This window comes from Rattus rattus, chromosome 14, assembly GCF_011064425.1.
Source record: "Rattus rattus isolate New Zealand chromosome 14, Rrattus_CSIRO_v1, whole genome shotgun sequence".
NCBI lineage: Eukaryota > Metazoa > Chordata > Mammalia > Rodentia > Muridae > Rattus > Rattus rattus.
The window spans coordinates 51,766,576-51,785,991 of NC_046167.1; the positions used below are offsets into that span (position 1 = coordinate 51,766,576).

The window sequence follows — 19,416 nt, forward strand, 5'->3', positions numbered from 1 at the left end:
AAGCATTGGTTGGTTCCTCATATATTAGTAAGTTGGTGGGGAAGATGAATTCCAAGCAGTGATCACATCGAACACCTGTATAAATTGTTTTTGTTTCTTGAAGCCTGCAATAGGATACACTTTACTATTCTCCTTCAGCTCCCAGGATCCTCCAGTACTCAAAAGCACTTTCACATAGAGAAAATTGCCAATCTGTACCTCCATGAAAAACTATAGTCTTCTCAACCAATGTCTTATTTCTAATGAAAATGAGAACACGAACTGCAGACGCTCATTTATTATTCATAATCTGCACTGAACGCAGCTTCTCCAACACGTAACCCCTTCAGCACATTAGCACAGAGAGACATTTCATGAGTGCTTTTGGTGAGAAAGAAGAACTTTCAATTAGCCATGGTTACTGCCGCTGTTCAGTTTACTATAATTATCGAATATTCTTTCCAGAAGGCAAGAGCAAAGACTAGCTATTTCCTTTGAAACAGCTGATGAAACTTCAGTAGACATTACCTAGCCTAACACTGAATAGGTGTGAAGATATTTTACTGTTAAAGTCCTTCACAGCCAGGTAACTGTCCCAGTTACCTACGAAACTGAGGTAGGATCACTTTTGCCCAACAGTTCAGGACTAGTCTAGCCTAGACAACCTAGCAAGACCTGCCTTGGGGAAAATATCATGGGTGTAATTCTACTGTTCCTTCTGTTTTATAAAATCACAGAGTGGCCGAGAAATTACATGACACCACCAAGGAGCACACGCTGAAGCTTCTGATTCAATAAAGCGCTCCTTGGGTGCTTTGCCATGGACCTTCAGAGGACTTCCCAGTGGAGGAGTTCCTAATTAAGCATGTCTCTGTAGCTCGTGAAGTAAAAGTCTACTTATTTTCTTGGCATCTGTAGTTCATGTCTGCTTCTCAGGAAGCAAGAGCTCCACTTGGGCTTAAGATCGGGTTCTCACTGCATCAGCGATGTCAACCAGAATTCTGCTGCAGACTCAGTCAACAAAGTTTCCCAAATATCCTTATCTCTACATGAGACTGGAGTACATGAACTCAACACTCCATCTGTTATAAATCCTAAGTTCTATGTTCAGAAGTAGATACTCTGTGTCAGGTGTCAGTGTGCATGTAAGCCTTAATCTATGTTCTGCTCAGATTCGTCTGTGGAGAAGTACATCATTACTTAACTCTGAAGTAACAGGTTTTATTTGAAGGAAATTAGCATGCAAACAAAGACAAGGAGATTTTGGAGGGTTGATGGATAAGTTTAGAACCTTGTCCAAGGAGATAGCATCAAGGGTGTTGCCCGTGCCTAGACTCAACAAAACATACTTTTTCTATGTGTTATTTATACCTCAGAATAAAGCTTTTTAAATAGGCATAATTGTAGGCAAAATTAGGCCAGATAGTGTACTTGGGAGGAAGAGGCAGGCAGACCTCTGTGAGTTCAAGGATAACCTGGTCTACAGAGTAAGTTCCAGGACAGCCAGGGCTACACAGAGAGACCCTGTCTTGAAAAAAAAATAAATAAGAAAACTAGATTAGTGACTGTGTTAGTAGGTTTTACATTGGTATAACCAATTTCTGAGATAATCAACTTACAAAGAAAAAAGGAATATCTGGGCTTATAGTTTTGGAGGTTTCAGTCCAGGATAAGTTAGGCCCGTCCCTCTGGGCTGCCTGGTGACGCTCATAAACTAAACGCTATGTGGAAGAAGGAAGAAAGGAAAGAGCCAGCATCCCATAATGCCTCAATGCTGTTCTCTCAGTAATCTAAAAGCTACTTCCAAACTGCACCACGGTGGGGACCAAGCTTTTAACACATGGGCTTGGAGGTCTAGTTAGCAATGCCTGTGGTATCTAAAAAGAATCCCTGGACTCAGCCTTTGCCTGTGCAGTGCTTGAAAACTATGAGTGCTACTTTCCTTCTTTGGCAGTGTGACGTCTCCAAATGGAACTCTCCAGAGGGGAAGAAAAGGCGTTCGAAGGCAGATTCGCTCTTCTTCCACTATGCCAGAGAGCAGCAGTAAATTAATGTTTACAATGAGGTGACAGCTGGCCTCTGCAGCGCACCACAGTCACAGAAGTTCAATTGCGGGTATCCCGAGAACAGAATTCAAGTCTGTTTCCAGTTAGCAGTCTCATATAAAACCATGCTCCATCTGTGTTTTACCACATGCAGCTGTGCCTTCCCAACTGCTTGCCGAACTTTCACTTCTTTGTGAACACTGCCCTGCAGGGCTGCACAGACACAGTCCCCGGAAGCACATATTGTGAGTAAATACTGCAAAGACAACATCGGGCCATGTACGTGTGCTCTTTCCAAGTGACTGAAGCCTTGCATGGTCCACATTCACACCCTTAGATAATTCATCAAGACACAGAATGGAAATGCAAACTATGAAGTGAGAAACTGATTTAAAACACACGAGGAATTTTTTTCCAGCTATTCTGATTCCACCTCATTATTTTTTGTGTATTAAAACCGAGGTGGCAGTCTAAATATACTTTAATTTCACATGTAATGAGATCGGTTCACTTTGTCATTTAACAATCACCAATAAAATTGTTCCTTTTGATTTGATCCAGATCTATACTGATATGCCTCTCAAATTGATCTCATTATTGGTGGAGCAGAGGTGTGCAAATATGTGACTCACTGTGGCAACATCCATCAAAGTTGAACATGGAAAGTGTTTTTTGTGCAATTACTTTGCTGGTGTTCATCCTTTATTCACTCGGTCTTGGCATGAAATTATCCTGCCTAACAGACTTGTAGTGTGAAAGGAAAAGGAAACTGCCAGGGCTCCAGGAAGATGCCATAAACATGACAAGAATTCTATCATTTTATGAATTCTACTCTTAGTTTGTATCACCTGAAATTTTTCTCTACTGACAATATTATGACAATAAATGTCAAAGTCAAAGTTTCCCTTTTGAGTTAAAATGAAAAACAAATGAGGACTATATTCTTATGAAAATTAACATTATAAAAATGAGGATTCCAGCTGCCAAAAAGCCCACCTCTACCACAAATCCTAAAATCTATATTTTTTTCAAGTGATAAAATAATCAATTTTGGTTTATTACATAAAATGGGTATTTATTTTTAGTGAAATTGCATTCCATTTAAATGCATTATATTTTTATTAAAATATTTTTCAATATTTTAATACTGGTTCAACAAAATTCACATATGATCTTTTCCTTATTAAAAATAAAGTCAATTTATTAAAATTTAAAAATAAGAATTTTGATAGCAATAATCTCAACTTTACTTTGAGAGATACTCTCTGTAAAGCATGTTTCACTCAAATAGTAAATGATGTTAAAGAAAATTTCTCTGCTAAATTCATAAAAAAAAATCAAAGAATCCTAGCTAAAAAAAATAATAATAAAAAACCTGGGAAAGCCAGCAGTGAATCAGTAAACATATTTATACTTAAAAAAAATTGTAAACATCGATGGACCAGAAAGATGGCTCAGTGGGTAAAATTACTTGTCATGCAAACCTGAGGACATGAGTTCAATCCCCTGAACCCATTATGGAAGGACAGAATGAACTCCTAAGAGTTGTCCTCTGACCTACACACATACACACACACACACACACACACACACACACACACACACACACACATACACCTGGACACATACAGGCACACACATGCAGAGCACATTTAGATACACACACGGAGGTACACACACACACAGACACACTCATTCACACACAGACACTAATACACTCATTCATACATACATACTCACACATGCTCACACACACTCTCATATGCACATACAGACTCACAAACCCACATACACATAATGAAAAAATAGATGTGTGCTCATGAGTAGTATTTCTTAACGAAAACCCCACTTTTAAAGAGAGTTACATGTGGTTTCACTCTTTTGCAATGGTTTTGTGAGTTAATTTTAGAATATTCAAGAGTTGGTATTTGCATATCAGGGCTTAACATTGCAGGTTTGCCCCATAGAGAACTAACTCTCCTTTGTCATCTTGACTGTGTGAGGGGGAAGAAATGACTTACCTGTTAACAAAACAGCAGAAATTATCTTTGCTTTGTCACAAGCCTTCCGCGTCTGCTCTGACAGCTATGATAATCACCCAGTGCTTAGGGCTCCTAGAAGCACTCAGCTACTGCCAAGGGCTGCTGCTCTGGGTTAGTCAGGACTCTGCTAGCCCACTTCTCTTAGCTTATCACTTTGCACTCCGTGTTATCACTACAAGTTCTAGCTACCATAGAGGAAGTGCATACTTCCATGCAGAATCTTTATATTACAGAAAGAGCTGAATTCATCTTCTGAGATATATAAATTTCCTGAATGGCTCATATCCCTGACATCATGGGGTTTCATTCTAAATGAGCAACTCTGACATGGAATCTTTTAAAACAAAATCCAGAAAGTTTAACCTCCATTTACATGCCATAGAGCTGTTAAAGTAGCTCTTCTCCAGAAGATGCTTGGACCTGTTCGCCATGGCTGCTGTGACCCGCCTCCTACTTGTGATGCCTGTCATCTCTCCACACTGGCCTTCATAATGCCCCGACGGTCATCTCCCTCACCAGTCTTCTTGGCCTCTATGAACACTGAGCACATTTATTCTCACTCCTCCTGGTAAACTCCCCCAGCCTTCAATTCTACACCACCAATCATTTCACAGTGTATCTCTATTCCTCTAAAACAATAATTACCAAGTCCTAACATTTGGTTATACTACAGAGAGAGAGAGAGAGAGAGAGAGAGAGAGAGAGAGAGAGTTATACATATGCGTGTATACACCTGTATGTACGTAGAGGTCAGGAGGTATTGGCTGTCCTGTTATTTCCACCTGATTTCTTTCACACAGGGTCTTTCAATGAACTTGGAGCTAGGCTAGTGACCAGCAGCCCCAGTAATGTTCCTTTCTCCACCTTGCACAACACTTATGTGTGACCACACTTAGCTTTTTACAGGAGTGCTGGGAATTTGAACTCAGGTGTTTATGCTTGCCCAGAAAGTACTTTCGCCTACTGAGTTATATCCCCAAACCCAAGGATTTTGAACTTTATATATCGAAAGGAAAAAGTCATCTTACATCAACATCTTATACTCTAAACTGGCTTGTTGCTATAGTTTGGATGCGGAATGTTCCTCATAGGCCATGTACAAGTCTTTAACTTGGAACCGCTGGGAGGCAGTGGAAATTTTAAGGGCCAAGGCTTAGTGACGAATCTTAGGTCACTGGGAATATATCTTCAAAGGGATTATGGGACGTCAGCCCTTTCCTGTCTCCCTGTTTCCAGACTGCATAAGATAAACTTCATTCCACTACAGGCTCCTTGCCATGATATGTCGCCCTCACCCACATGATCCCCAAAGCAACGTAGCTGCCTGACCATAGATTATAATCCCCCAAACTATGAGCTGCATTAAGTCCCCCTTCATTTGTGACTCATTTGTGGAACTATGGAATTTGGAGCAGAAAGCCTGATCTGGGAAGACCTCTAAGAATCCAAGGTCAAGGCTACAGAGACGTCTGTCATGCACACCCAAACACTTGAGTTCAGATCTCCAGCAACCATATAAAGGCCAGACACAGTCGCACATACCTGTGACCTCAGTCCTGGTGGGAACAGAGACAGGTAGATGGTTGGAGGCACACTGGCCAACTGAATTGGTGAGATTCAGGTTAGTAAGAGGTCCTTCTTGAAAAATAAGGTAGAGGGTAATCCAGGAAAAAAACGTGATGTCATTGACCTCTATCCTTCACAAATTCTCTCTCTCTCTCTCTCTCTCTCTCTCTCTCTCTCTCTCTCTCTCTCTCTCTCTCTCTCTCTCCCCCTTTTCTTTTCTTTCTACTAATCTTTGGATATGTTATTAATCATAATTTCATGATCATGTGCTTCCATTTCCTGCTACCATTTCCTGTTACAATGTCTTATTCATCTCTGTTGCTTTTGGTGCAGTAAAGATTTAATCAAATGTGGACAAGCCTTTATCTTAGCCTTTATCTTACTTTGATACAGAAGGACAGCTGTTTGGGTGCCTTCCATGAGCTTTTCTCTAGACAGCTAACTTCATAACTGCACATGAACAAGTCTTGTTTGTCTGATTTGTTTGGTTTGTTCGGCACGACCCCAGCCAGTTCTGAGGCTGGGGTGGGTTTATTTTTTCCCCAGTCTGCTTTTACACCATTTTAATTACAGGCAAGTACTAAGGTCAGTTCTAGGTTAAGGGAACAAGCGGGACAATAAACACAAATAGTCATGGAACAAGCAAAGTAATAAACAAAGTCCTGTGATCACTGTTTCCAGGGGCTTATCAGGATGACCAAGATATCTGAACCTACTTCCCTGTCCTGGCCCAAAGTCATATCCTTGCCTGAAGCCTACTTCTTTGTTCTAGCCCAAAGTCAGATTCCTGTCTGAGCTTACTTGAACAAGTTTTTTGTTTTTTGTTTTTTTCTTTTTCTTTTTTTCCGGAGCTGGGGACCGAACCCAGGGCCTTGTGCTTCCTAGGCAAGTGCTCTACCACTGAGCTAAATCCCCAACCCCTTGAACAAGTTTTAATGAGCAGTACTAGTTGAGAATCTAGGAGGTATAAGAATGCTTTGAAAGTGATATTCAAAGCATTTAATGTTTAACATTATGTATTAACTGAAAAGTACTTTCAAGAATGGTGAAGTTGGTTTTAAAGGCAAAAAATTAAGGTATATAATTTTAAAGTAGGTTCTGAGACTCTCATTCCAAACAGCAACATACAGTAATAAATGTTTCCAGAATAACTAAAACTCTTTCTTCCAGCCATAGTATCTATTCATAGCAATGTAGCACTTAGGTTAAAATTTAAAAAATGAAACACAAGTTATATGTTATTTAAGTAAATGTATATCAGAAGATAGAGCAGAGTGGGCCATTTGAAATAGCTTTATCTTATCTTTTGTTTTAAATGCAGAAGAGACAGACTATTGCTAGCTGATTTATTTAAAGAAACAATCACCACGTCTCCAGTGTTCTGTAAGCCAACGTCCTCAAGCCCTGCTCTTTGGTGCCCTATGACAACAGCTTCATCATGCCTTGGGGTTCATGTTCAGCAGGGGCCACCAGAGTTTATGGATGAGCTCTGTGGAGAATGGATGAGAATCTAAGCTGGTCCCCTTTAGTCTTTCAACAGCTTCACCAGCTGCATTAACAGGTATCCGTGTACTCTCTTTGATAAGCAGGGCTAGTTAGCAAATTCTAGAAGGTTGAATGCATGTTAGAAAGCCTGCCCAGGCTTGTGTGCTAACTTTAGACCACTTAAATCCAAGCTGAAAGGCAATGGTAATGCAAAGGACATTGCCAGTGATAAAATCAGCACACGATCAGTGTGGTCTGACTATAGCAGTAACAGTGAATTCATTAATCTATGCCATTGTGTTGCAAGAGGTGATATTTAAATCACCATAGTCATGTGCAATAGTTTCTAAACTTAAGATGGAAATCTCAGAGATAGTTCATTTGATAAAATGCTTATTAGACAAGATGATTATTGAAGTAGTAATGCATGACTTTAATCCCTGGTCTGCATAAATGAGTCCCATGACAGTCAGACCTACATGGTAAGACACTGTCTCAAGGTAAAGAAGGGGTTGTGGTGGGTTGGGATGGGAGTGCTGGTGATGAGCTTGCTCGGCAAGTGAAAATGCTTGCTGTAGAGCCTGAGGACCTGAGTCTGACATCTGAAATCCATATGATAAGAGAACAAACTCCTACAAGCTGTCCTCTAACCTCTACATATACACTGTAGACATGCAATTTGACCCCTTAAATAAATAAATAAACAAACAAACAAATTAAAAATTTTCAGAAAGTTGAGTATAGTGGTGTGCAGTTGTAATCCCAGTGCTGTAAAAGCAGAAAAAGAGACCCCAGAGATTGAACTCTAGCCTTTTCATGCACACTTATACATATTGCACACACACACATAAACATACACACGTATACATAACACACACACACACAGACAAATAAACAAATTTAAACAAAATACAACAAAACCAGCCAAATTAAACATTAATGGTTTGCTGGGGAATTTGGTAGTTAAAAAGACCCTTTAAGATATACCTGTCTTCACCAAAATGAACTCCTGCACTGGGCTTCAAAACACCCCTTAAATAAATAAATAATAATATTTCTGTACACTCAACAGAGGTGAACACTTTCTATTAACACTCAACAGAGTAACTTAGCTCAAGCTTAGAAAAGTCCTGAAGAAGGCAAGCTATCAATTCCATCAAGTGTTCACTCCAAGAGATTGTCTCTGTCAAAACCAAAGATTGACTTGGAGCTAGATACCAGATATTGTGGTCTGAATAAACATTGTCCAAAGATCCAGGTGTAAAATGTCTGGACACTAGCTAATGGCACTGGGAGATGGGCAAACCTTTACGAGGTAAAGGCTAGTGGGAAGAAGTTCCTTGTGGCTGTGCTCTTAAAGGGGGCATTAGGAACATAGCCTCTTTTCTCTCTCTATTCCTAGTTGAACCATTAGATGAACAGCTTTTCTAACATATACTTTCCACCTTGACATTCTGCCTTGCCACAGGCCCAGAGACAATGGAGTCAACCATGGACTGAAATCTCTGAAGTCATGAATCAAAATAAGCTTTTCCTCCTAAAAAGCTAATATCTCCAGTACTTTGTCAAAGTATTGGGAAGCTGACTAACACAGGCTCTGATCCCATGTGTGCTGACCAACCATATGCCCTGGAGGAAGTCGTGGACTAACATCTGCTTCTGTCTGTTGCATATATTCCATAGAACTGTGAGAATAATGCACAGTGACATATGTGAAAATGTTTGTAGTAAAAAATAAAATAATGAAGTGTTAACTCAGTTTAGACTTCCCTTGACCAGGCATTTTTAAGGTTTACGCAAACATAGCAGTGCACTGATACTCTCTCTACTGCTAAAATAGAAGGTTCTCCATGTATGAGTCTCAAGGTTGGGTCTTTGTCAGCTCTGCTGAAATTGGAGGAGTGTCCATGCCTGACCCTTACACGTGGAAAAACACTGTCCTTTTTACATAACAGCCACAGAAAGATGCCCCTAGTAATATGTTAGGCAGCACATTCCCTACCCACAGAGTCAGGACAGGATTTCACAGCCCAAACTCTCCTGGGGAGGACACTAAGGGACAGCAAGGGCTGGTGGTGCAGCCAGTACCTGTTAAAGGTCACATCCTACTTTTAGCCCCAAGCAGAGACTGTCGAATGTGTCCTGAGTTGCCATTCAGTAGGGGATCTGGCTTTAAATTTTTTCCTCTTCAAAGCGTAAGTCGTAGCCACCCCATCCAAGCCAAGGTGAAGAACAACTTTTTGCTTGTGTGAAAAATAAGGCATCCTCAACCAGGATGAGATGCAGGCTTCTGTCCAAATTGGGACATTACTAAAGAAGTTGCAAAACTGGAACTTTTTGTGTCCTGTTGATAGGAATATAAAGTGATACTATGCTTTGATAAGAAATGTGGAAGTCCCTCAAAAGAGGGAAACTAACACCTCCATGTGACTTCTGGGTCTATACACACAAGAATGGAAAATTGGGTGTCTTAGAGTTCTATTGTGGTAAAACACCATGGCCAAAAGCAAATTAGGAAGGAAAGGGTTTGTTTTGCTTATACTTCATCACAGTCCATCATCTAAGGAGAACAGGACAGGAACCTGGAGGCAGGAGTTGAAGCAGAAGCGATGGAGAAATGATGCTTACTGGCTGTCTCTTTATGTCTTGTTCAGCCTGACTTCTTATAGCCCTAGGACCACCAGCTCTGGGGTGGTACTGTCCATAGTGAGTTGGCTCCTCCCACACAACATATGCGCTCTGGGCTTGTCCAGAGGCCATTCTGGTGGGAGCATTTTCTCAACGTGTCTGGGGGTTCCCCCTTGCCAAATGACTCTAGATTGAATCAAGTTGACATAAAACTGGCCATCCCATAGGGCTACGTTCACAATGGTATCCATGACAACACTACTCATAACAGCCAAAAGGAGGAACCCAGCTCTCTAGGGACAGAAAAATGAGTTAACAACATGAGGTGAGCACTTACAATATAATACTCAGCAGATTAAAAAAAGGAAGGACATTCAGACACGCTGCTGTACAGACAAACCTGAAGAGCATTATTCTCAGTGAAATCCATCAATCGAGAAAGGATCAATGGTATATGATTGCACTTATGGGAGAACTTGAAATAGACATAGCTGTAAGATGAGGAACATAACAAGGTTTGCCAAGAGCCAGGAAGGTGTTTGATGGTTGTGCTTTCAGTCTGTGAGGATAAAGTTCTGGGGATGCTAATGTCAACGTGTGTGGAGAGGGCTGAGATCAGTGGGCATATGAATGCACTTAAAGCTTGAACTGTGCCCTGAAATATGCTGAAAAGGGGAGCGCACGGTGAGTCACACCTGTAAACCCAGCATTGGAGGAGCTGAGGTAGTAGCATCACCATGAGTTCAAGGCACGAGTGAGACCTTCTGAGGGCAGAACCTGGCACATTTATTAAAATGTTTGGCATGTGTGCTCTCTAATTGGTTAAGAACCTAGGTTCAAATCCTAACCCGATTATTTCTTAGTCACACAATCTTAGGCAAACAGTTAAGTCTTTCTTTGCCTCAACTTTCTATGCCTGGCAGTTTTCATACATTGCTTAGTGGGTGACTACAGGGGAAGTGCTCAGAACTGGGTTAGCACATGATAAGCACTCTACAGATCTCTGATGTTACCAATGGTAAGAGACAGGCATCACACCATGAGAGGAAGGAATCTCTCCTGCCAAATTCATGACTCCTAAGGCTTGGAGCTGAAATAAGGATCAGATGGATGGTGAAGACCACTGGGCTATTGCAAGGTGAAGAAAGATGAGCACAAAGGCAGGTCTATGATGTGTGACCACTCTGAACTTCTGAACCTTCCTTCCAAGAGCAACGCAAGGAAATGAAAAAGAAAGCAACTTTGTTCATATTTTAAAAGTCCAGCGCTAATTCCTGTAAAGTCTGACCCTCCATAAGGCATTTCAGGCTCACATGTTAAATTTCTTTTTTACAGTCTTCTTGGTAGACTTCACACCTGATCAAACATCTGCAAATGAGCTAGTATAAAAATTGAAACCCCTGAACTATATGGCCAATCCCCAAGCAGACCTCCAGGGCACAGACCGCCTCACACCTCTGAAATCTAACTGACACCTGCTGTGGGTATTTGTGGCTAAGAAGGGCCTATGACCTTGTGTCTCCCCCAGTACCTACTAAATGAGATTCAGAGGTGAGGATCTTGCATGTCATATGTTGTCTCTACTCTTATATTGGAAGTTAGACTACAGTCTTGGACCATTCAACTTGGAGGTCTTATTGATTGAAGACAGATGTGTTAGAAACTCTGAATTACGAGTTTCTATTCAACAAAACAAAATAAAACAAAGCCAAAAAACAACCCATAGGCAGGCCTTATTATGAGTCTACATCTGAAATCCAAAGTGATCCAAAACTTGAAATTTCTGAAATGCCATAGAATACTACAAATAAAAGAACAACACATTCAGCCTCACATGACAAAGATGACATTGTATAAGATGACAATATGTGTGCAGTTGTATATATAACGTACATGGATTTCATTAGACCTCAGTCCCACCCAAGATATGTCGCTATTAAATATAAATATTTTAAAATATGAAACACTTTCAGCTCAGGCTTTTCAGATAAGGAACACTCGGCTTGTATTTCTCTTCTGGGGTTAGGGGTGGGGGGCTGGTAAGGAGCTGAGCAGCTTGCCTGAAGAGTAGCTGGGACTCAGACCCATGTCTTCTGACTTTATATTTAGTGCTTTTCACTGCTATCTTCTGCTGCCTGTTCTGACAAGTACCTTAAACCCAATACCCCAATATGTCTCCCAGAGCCATAGAGTATTGTAGATGTGACAAACTTTGACATCTTCAGCCCACGCACCAAGACTCCACTGGGCACACAGGCTTAAATGCATTTCAGCATTGTCTGTCAATCGGACAAGTCAAAGGCTGCTAGGAATCTATTCAATATCCTCTTCCATCTTCCAATCATACAGCTATCTGTGAAGCTATGCCCTTCAGAGTCTATTGCACAAAAGGTAGCCAATAAGACAAGCAGAAAAGAATAAAAATCTTCCACAGAGAACTGACTGCTCTGTTATCCCCTAGCATAGCAACAGTAGCCTGGCCTTGGACCCATGAGGGGGAAAAAAAATCAAAGATTTGGGCTCTAAACTAACATTTTAACCAGCCCCGGAATTCTTTGTTACAGGGCCTAAATTTTTACACATCTTATCTGACATAGTTAAGGCTCTGCTAGAAGATGCTTACAATCTCCAGCTGATACACGGATGTGTAATTGCTGGGTTAGTCCCTTGCTTTTATACTTGTGTGGTTAATAAGAATCACATTTACTTGAAAGAATAACAAGTAAAAATACTCATTTGACACATTTCCTGTTGTCTTCAACATGAAATAACAGATGCACGGATGTCATTATGAGGGAGTCTTCGAGTGCTTCTTCTTACATTGAGAAGTACTGGAGGTGGGGGAGGGGTGGCACTATTGGTTGGGTCTCTGGACTCACAATAGGGGGCCCTTTCATTCTTCTGACACCCTCTCACTGCTGTGGTAAGCTGAATGAAAATAGGGCTGGCTTTGAGCACAAGTCTCCTGGCTTCCCAGGAAAAGCCAACATTCTTCACAAAAAGACTCTTCAAAGGGCAGGATGTGCAGCTAAATCTTGAACTACATTCTTGAGTTACATCCACCCACACATGGGGAAAAACATTCCCGTCAGCTTCACACGTACAAAAAGCACAATGAATGTTTATCCAGGACAGAGAAGAACGCAGGAAGAGAAGGGAAGTGGAGTCCAGCGCTAGGAAGACCAATGGGCATGTGGGAAAAACAAGCATCAACCCTGTGACCTGGAAGGCAGAGATGAAATTTGCCTCCATGTGCCCTAACAGTCCTGAGGGAATTAAACGAGGGTGACAATACCCCAGGAAAACTATCAGTTTAAAAGCAATACAACATACAACAACAATTTGTCCAAGTACAGACTGAATGAACAGTGCTAATAAGTCACTATTAACTCGCTAAGAGAACATGCAGCTTCTTCTAGCCTTGTGCTACTTGCTTATGTTTTCTAGTTTATTAGCTATAACTGACACTTGACCTTTCACAATTTGCATTGCCACTGTTTTCACAAGGATAAGCCAAAGCAATTCAAAATTCAAGTAGACGGGAAGTCTATTAGAAAATTATCAGGGTTGGGGATTTGGCTCAGTGGTAGAGCGCTTGCCTAGCAAGCGCAAGGCCCTGGGTTCGGTCCCCAGCTCTGAAAAATAGAAAAGAAAAGAAAAGAAAGAAAATTATCAGACTGTGGGTGGTGTGTGGGGCGTTAGCTTCACATCATCAGGCAGCATTTGTAATCAGAAGAATTAGCTCATTTTTCTACCCACATTTTAATAATTAACTTATAATAACCACTAATATTTTCTCTTACCTGTGTTAGCAACCTATTTGCATGCTTCTCCATTACTTTCGTTTTCAATGTTGAGGATAAAATCTAAGACCTTTCATATATTAGGCAATGCATTCTATCACTGACCCACACCTACACCTACACCCACACCCTCATCTTCATCCACACCCACACCCACATCCATACCTATACCCACACCTACAAGGCTCTTTGAAAACTGAATTCTCTTCTTGTCAATTAAGACAGAGATAAACTTTAACCAAGCCCATTATCTTTACCTGTAAATGTGCAGTGTCTGTGTAAAGTTGTCCTGGGTGATGTCAGAGGTCTCACACTAGAGACTTGGGTTATTTCAGAGCTATTCACTCTCTCCTGAGTAGATACTAAGGTCTCAGTGGTGCCAACATGGTACAGGCATGTGAGGAGGACTCCCACTTGAAACTCAGCTCTATACCTTTCCTATCCAGCACTCTTAGAGTTATGTCTACCCACGGACAGGGGAGCTACTCCAGCTAGCTTCACACCCCAGGCCACTACACCAAGTCCATATCAGGGAGCAGGGAGAAAGAAAGAAGTGAGAGAAGAGAGAAAGGAGGCTGGTGTGGAGGGAGGGAGAAGACTATGCTCTGCTGCTTCCTTGCGTGGCACTAAAAGAGCAACAAAGAGATTTGAGAATGGCAAACACATGCATGCAGTCAAAAGACATAAGACAGGAGGCAACACTAGTAGACTTTTGGAACTAAACATCACTAAGAAGGCTAAATCTTAAAGAGAGCAGAGAAAAACTTGGGAAGAAACTTGAGTTCCATATCGAAGCTCTGCAAGTCTGCTTCCCAAGCAACTAGCAAAAACAGACAGCCAGAATCATAAGGTCTCAAATAATTACTACCCTCCATCATGCTGCAGGAAGTACATGGAGGTTATAGTCAACCTAAATGAGAAGACTGAAAAAACAAGCAAACAAACAAGCAAAAACCAAATATCAAAACAGAAGCAATTCAACATGGAAAACAGTTTACCCCACACAACAGTTGTGCTTTGGGTGCAATGGGATGAAGTCAAGACTGACCAGAACTGATTTGGAAAATTTCCTCCAAGAACATAAGGTCTGTAGACTACCTAATACAACCGAATGTGTGTAAAATGATTTAGATAATTAATATATAGTTCATATTTTTTTTTACTAACAAAAGAAATTAGATTAAGGCAACCAATAACTCTAGAGGCAGAGGACAATTTAGCAAGGAATAAAAGTTATGATGTTTCATTACAATCACTCATGAGTAGGATTTTCCAGAAGCAGTTAATTCTTAATGAAAAAAAAATTTAGTAATAATTCCATGTTTGGAGAACAGGACCAAGAAGGATAACCTAATAAGTTTGTGTGAATGAGAGAGTGAGTGAGTGAGTGAGTGAGTGAGTGAGTGAGTGAGTGAGTGTGTGTGTATGTGTGTGTCTATGTGTAGTGTAGTATATGTGTGCGTGTGTAGTGTGTTGGAGGTAGAAGGTGGGAGAGATCTAATTCTTAGCTCCTTTTATAAATAAATTATTTTTTTAAAAAAAACTTAAGTATGAAAAGCAAAAGAAACAAACATATACTATTTGGATGTACAGAGGCAAGTACTAAACAAACCAGCCAATTAAATGAAAGTGTTTACCTCTGATGAAGAAGAAATGAGAGGAAGAATATGAATTGCTGTTCTCACAAAAACTTTGTAGAACTTTAAGAGTCTTCAGATCACATGGATATATGTAATAAATATATTAAAAATATATATCATATGTAACAATATTAAATATTCAATATTATAGTTATAATGAATTGTCCTAACTGTAGACTAGCATTCACTGCTATATCATCTCAATAATTAGCAGTTTTCAATAAAACGAAAGCTTTTTGTGTTTGCACTGCTTTAACCTCATTGTACTTTTTATTCATTTTCTTGTCCGACTGTGTGTGTGTGTGTGTGTGTGTGTGTGTATGTGTGTGTGTGTACTGTTTGTACTCCTGGTGCTCATGGAAATTAGAAAAAAGTGATGGATCCCCTAGAATTGAAGTTACAAATGTTTGTGGGTCACTGTGTGGATTCTGGGAACTGATCCTGGGTCCTCTGCAAAAGAAACAAATGCTCCTAACCACTGAGCCATCTCTCCAGACTCTTTCTTTCTTTAGTTTTTAAAAAGTTTTGTGAATGCTGACAATTGTTAAAATGGTTAGGTAGGATTTGAAACATTTTGTCTATTCCTTATCTTCCCAGACCACGGGAGAAAGTTGGCTTTACAGCCCTAATTTAAAACAAATCTGCCCAAGAAATCCTGCAATCAGATATTTAGAAATATAGAATATGCAAAGATTTCTCAAAATAGTTAGGAAACCTCCTCTGCCTGAGTCACCACAAGGTTCTCCTACCCTTACTGGCAGTGCTGAGTCTGTATTTGTCTTTCTCTGTTTCTCTTTCATTCACGGTCTTGTCAGAGATTCTCAGAAACTCACAATTTGGCCTTTTGACATTCATTGAGAGCTGAAGGGGAGATGGCCAAGCTGTGCATCATTCTGGCTTCAGTCATCTCTGGCTAGACAGATACCCTTCATTAGGTTTCTGACATTCATGGAGGTCTCACCTATGTTCAGTTGCTGCCATTGGCTCTATTGACAGAGTGCTTTGAAGTGGACATCGTCCTCTTCCTGTAACCCAAAGTAACATTTTTTTTTGCTCAGCATCTACCTTAGATGGACCATCTGCACACAAGACATTCTAGTAAATGCTTAGTCATCCTTAATCTAAGGTGCCATAGGGACTTGGTCTAAGGGTCAGGAATCCTAGAGAGCCCAATGTTTAGAAGCTATAAAACTGTACCTCTGATTTTGATCCCATTAAGGAGAAATCAAGTTGTAACTCATATAAAAAGTAGTTATAAATCTTTTGTCAACCTATGTTTAAGATATGAGCTATGAAATGAAAGCCATGGGAAACCTGTTTAGAAAAGAACATGCTCTAGAGTTGGGATATGAAGTGTTAATGGTTTGGTTTCCAGTGAGGCACCTCTAGGAGGCTGTAGAGCCCTTAAGAGGGGAGGACCTAGTAGGTAGACGCTGAGGGCTGAGGGATATGTGCAGGAAAGGGACTGTAGGACTCTCAGCCCCTCCTCCATCTCTTTTACTTGTTACCCATGGGTTGAGTGGCTTGGTTTGCTGTACACTCCTGCCATGATGTGCTGTCAGTCTACCAGGGGCCTATCAACACCGAGTCAGCCCAGTCACAGCTGGAATCTCAAAAACTCCAGCAACCCTTGCTTCCTGCAGGCTGATTCTCTCACATACATAGAGGCATCTGGCTAACACACCAAGAAATTCATCCTTTGACTTTCTTCCTTGCTTTCTTTTTAATCAGTTGCTAAAAAGGCCAAGATACTTGAACCTACTATTCCAAAGCTTCGTTTATTGGGTATCTTGAGAAATCTAATCTGTAATGATAAAGCCTACCTAGTCTAATGTTCTAAGCAGGATATAAATCTCACACCACATGAAGAGAGAATTATCAAGTACATTAATGATAATAAAAATATGGGATGTGGAGAGCCTCATATTCTAATAACGTAAGAAGCACAAAACTCAGGCAGGTTGAAACTCTATTGAAAGTAAATTGTAGGTAAGATGTCAAACTTGTCTTTTAAGTTAAGTCTTGATAGGCAGAGAGCATTTTAAAAAATAACCTTATGCTTGGCAGAGTGTGTCATCAGAATTCAAAGTTTATCTAATTTTGATATTTCAAATCATTCTAAACTTCAGAAGCTCTGTGTGCATATTGAGCATTTGACCTTTTATGATATGCCTAGCAGGTGGTTATCTAGGCACAAACTTCTCACTTCATAAGCCTATTCTGGGATATAATTATCTCACCATTTTTGGAAAGCCTGTTTTTATATACCATAGTGAACATTCCTGGTCTCTAATCTTAAACACATCGATTTGAGGGATCTCCCAAGAAGCAGGCTATACCGGAGTATGCTCTCCTTCCCTTGGCTTACTTATTGCTTTATCAGATACACATACTGCCAAATACCTCATATGGGCAGGAGCATCAGAATACTTGTAATAGAGAGTCTTGTCTACACATACGATGGGTTTAGGAAATATACACTGCATAACAAAAGTCCAAAAATAGTATCGAGACTCTCTGCTGACAGAATGTCTATAAGTAAAAGGTTTCAGGTTAGACAGATGTAATAAAAAGCAGAGAAGATGGAGTAGGTGTGAAGAGAGGGGGAGATCTGGGCACACAAAGCCATATCCATTTCTCCCAAGAAATTGTTTTAAAGGTTTTTAGAAATCGGGCAAGCAGTTAGCATGAAACCAGATCTTCAGTGTTAGATGTTTGCTTAAGTAGATTTCAACTCTGGCATGCTTTCCTTTCCGCCATGCTCTCCTTTCTTTCCGCCCTTGAGAAAATTACTTAAATGCAGAGGAAACAAAGGCCATGCCCAGAGCTGCTGGGTTCTTACCAGAGACGAGGAAACAGAGAACAGTTGAAATGCCTCAAGGGAACCACAAACCAAAGTAGCCTCTAATTGTCAGCTCTGCCTACAACTACCTGAAGACAAGACCAGCTTAATAAATTACCAAGTAAATACCTCCACATGGTGTTATTACCTCGCAGCAGGAAGGCTCCATTCTGTGGTAGCTAATGCAGTTAAACATCTCAGAGTGTGATCTAAAAGGTGGTCCTTGCAAAGGCCTCTGTGCAAAGAGCAGAGGTACAGGCAGCTAGGGCAGAACCCAAAAGGCATCTTGGACTAGTTTTCTGTTCTCTTTGTCATCGTCCCAAGTCTTAAAAAATGGGCTCTGTGAAGTAAAACTCAAAGGCTGTTCCCTCCACAACAAAACCAAGCCACTGCCCAGCTTCAAGCACAGGAGATTTCCACTGCTTTAAGGTTCTGCCTTTGAGAAAAGTACAAGACTCTGGAAAGTGCCACAAACATTTAGAATTAAATGGAAGTTGAGAAGAATGGAGAGAACGTGGGCAGTAGGACTGATGCCAACTGCAGAGCAGGAGGCCTACATAGCCTCACTCTCCACACCCGGCACCCTCAGGTGGAGCAATGGAAGCTGCCATGCCAGGATAGCATTCTTTCCCGGAAAGAAAAATCAGTGATTCTGTGCTCCCTTCTGCAGCACATACATTAAAACTGAAACAATCCAGAGGCAATGAGCAAGCACAACCCATGTGCAAGGATGACACCTGAATTCATGATGAGTGCCATATTTTATACAGAGAGAATCCGAAGTTTGGGACTAGAGAGGTGGGAGAGAATCCAGGAGGAATTTGGGAAGGGGAATTAATACGATTTTAAAATGCTGGGTGAAATTCCCAAAGAATAAACAAAGGCATTCTTTTATTTTTCAAAATCGGTAATTTAAACTTTCAAAACATTTAGGAACTAAGAGCTGTTACGTCTGAACATGAGGATCATAGACTTTTATTCCATAGATCAGGAATGCTTGATGTATTTTGAAAAGTACAGAGTTCTTATATAATCACTATTAGTATCTAACATTCATGGTGACCTTACTCTGGTCCTGACAGTCCTTATTTAATGTCTGCCTCTACCTCATATATGTGAAACACACACACACACACACACACACACACAAACACACACACACACACACACCAGCCATTATATACTCGAAAGGTTAAATAATGTCTCTGAGGCCATACAGCACTTAAGTAGCAGACTGGGTGAATATGGTTCAGTGGTAAAGAACTAACCTAGCACTTAAAAGCCCTAGGTTTCTTCTCTAGCAGGATAAAAACCACCAACAAAAAAAAGTGACCATTTGAACCGAAAATCCCACTGTAGTAGACTTTGCTTTTGAGTATTTTTCAT

At 40.6% G+C, this 19,416-nt stretch overlaps 1 protein-coding gene and 1 non-coding gene across 3 annotated transcripts in view; one reads left to right on the forward strand and one right to left on the reverse strand.

The window, feature by feature from the left end:
- Mylk4 (myosin light chain kinase family member 4) overlaps nucleotides 1–19,416 on the reverse strand; it is a 74,456-nt gene that overhangs the window by 31,793 nt on the left and 23,247 nt on the right. The window lies entirely within an intron of this gene.
- Nucleotides 18,685–18,795, forward strand: LOC116884123. Its single transcript, XR_004385853.1, has one exon. It is a non-coding gene; the product is annotated as a U6 spliceosomal RNA (small nuclear RNA).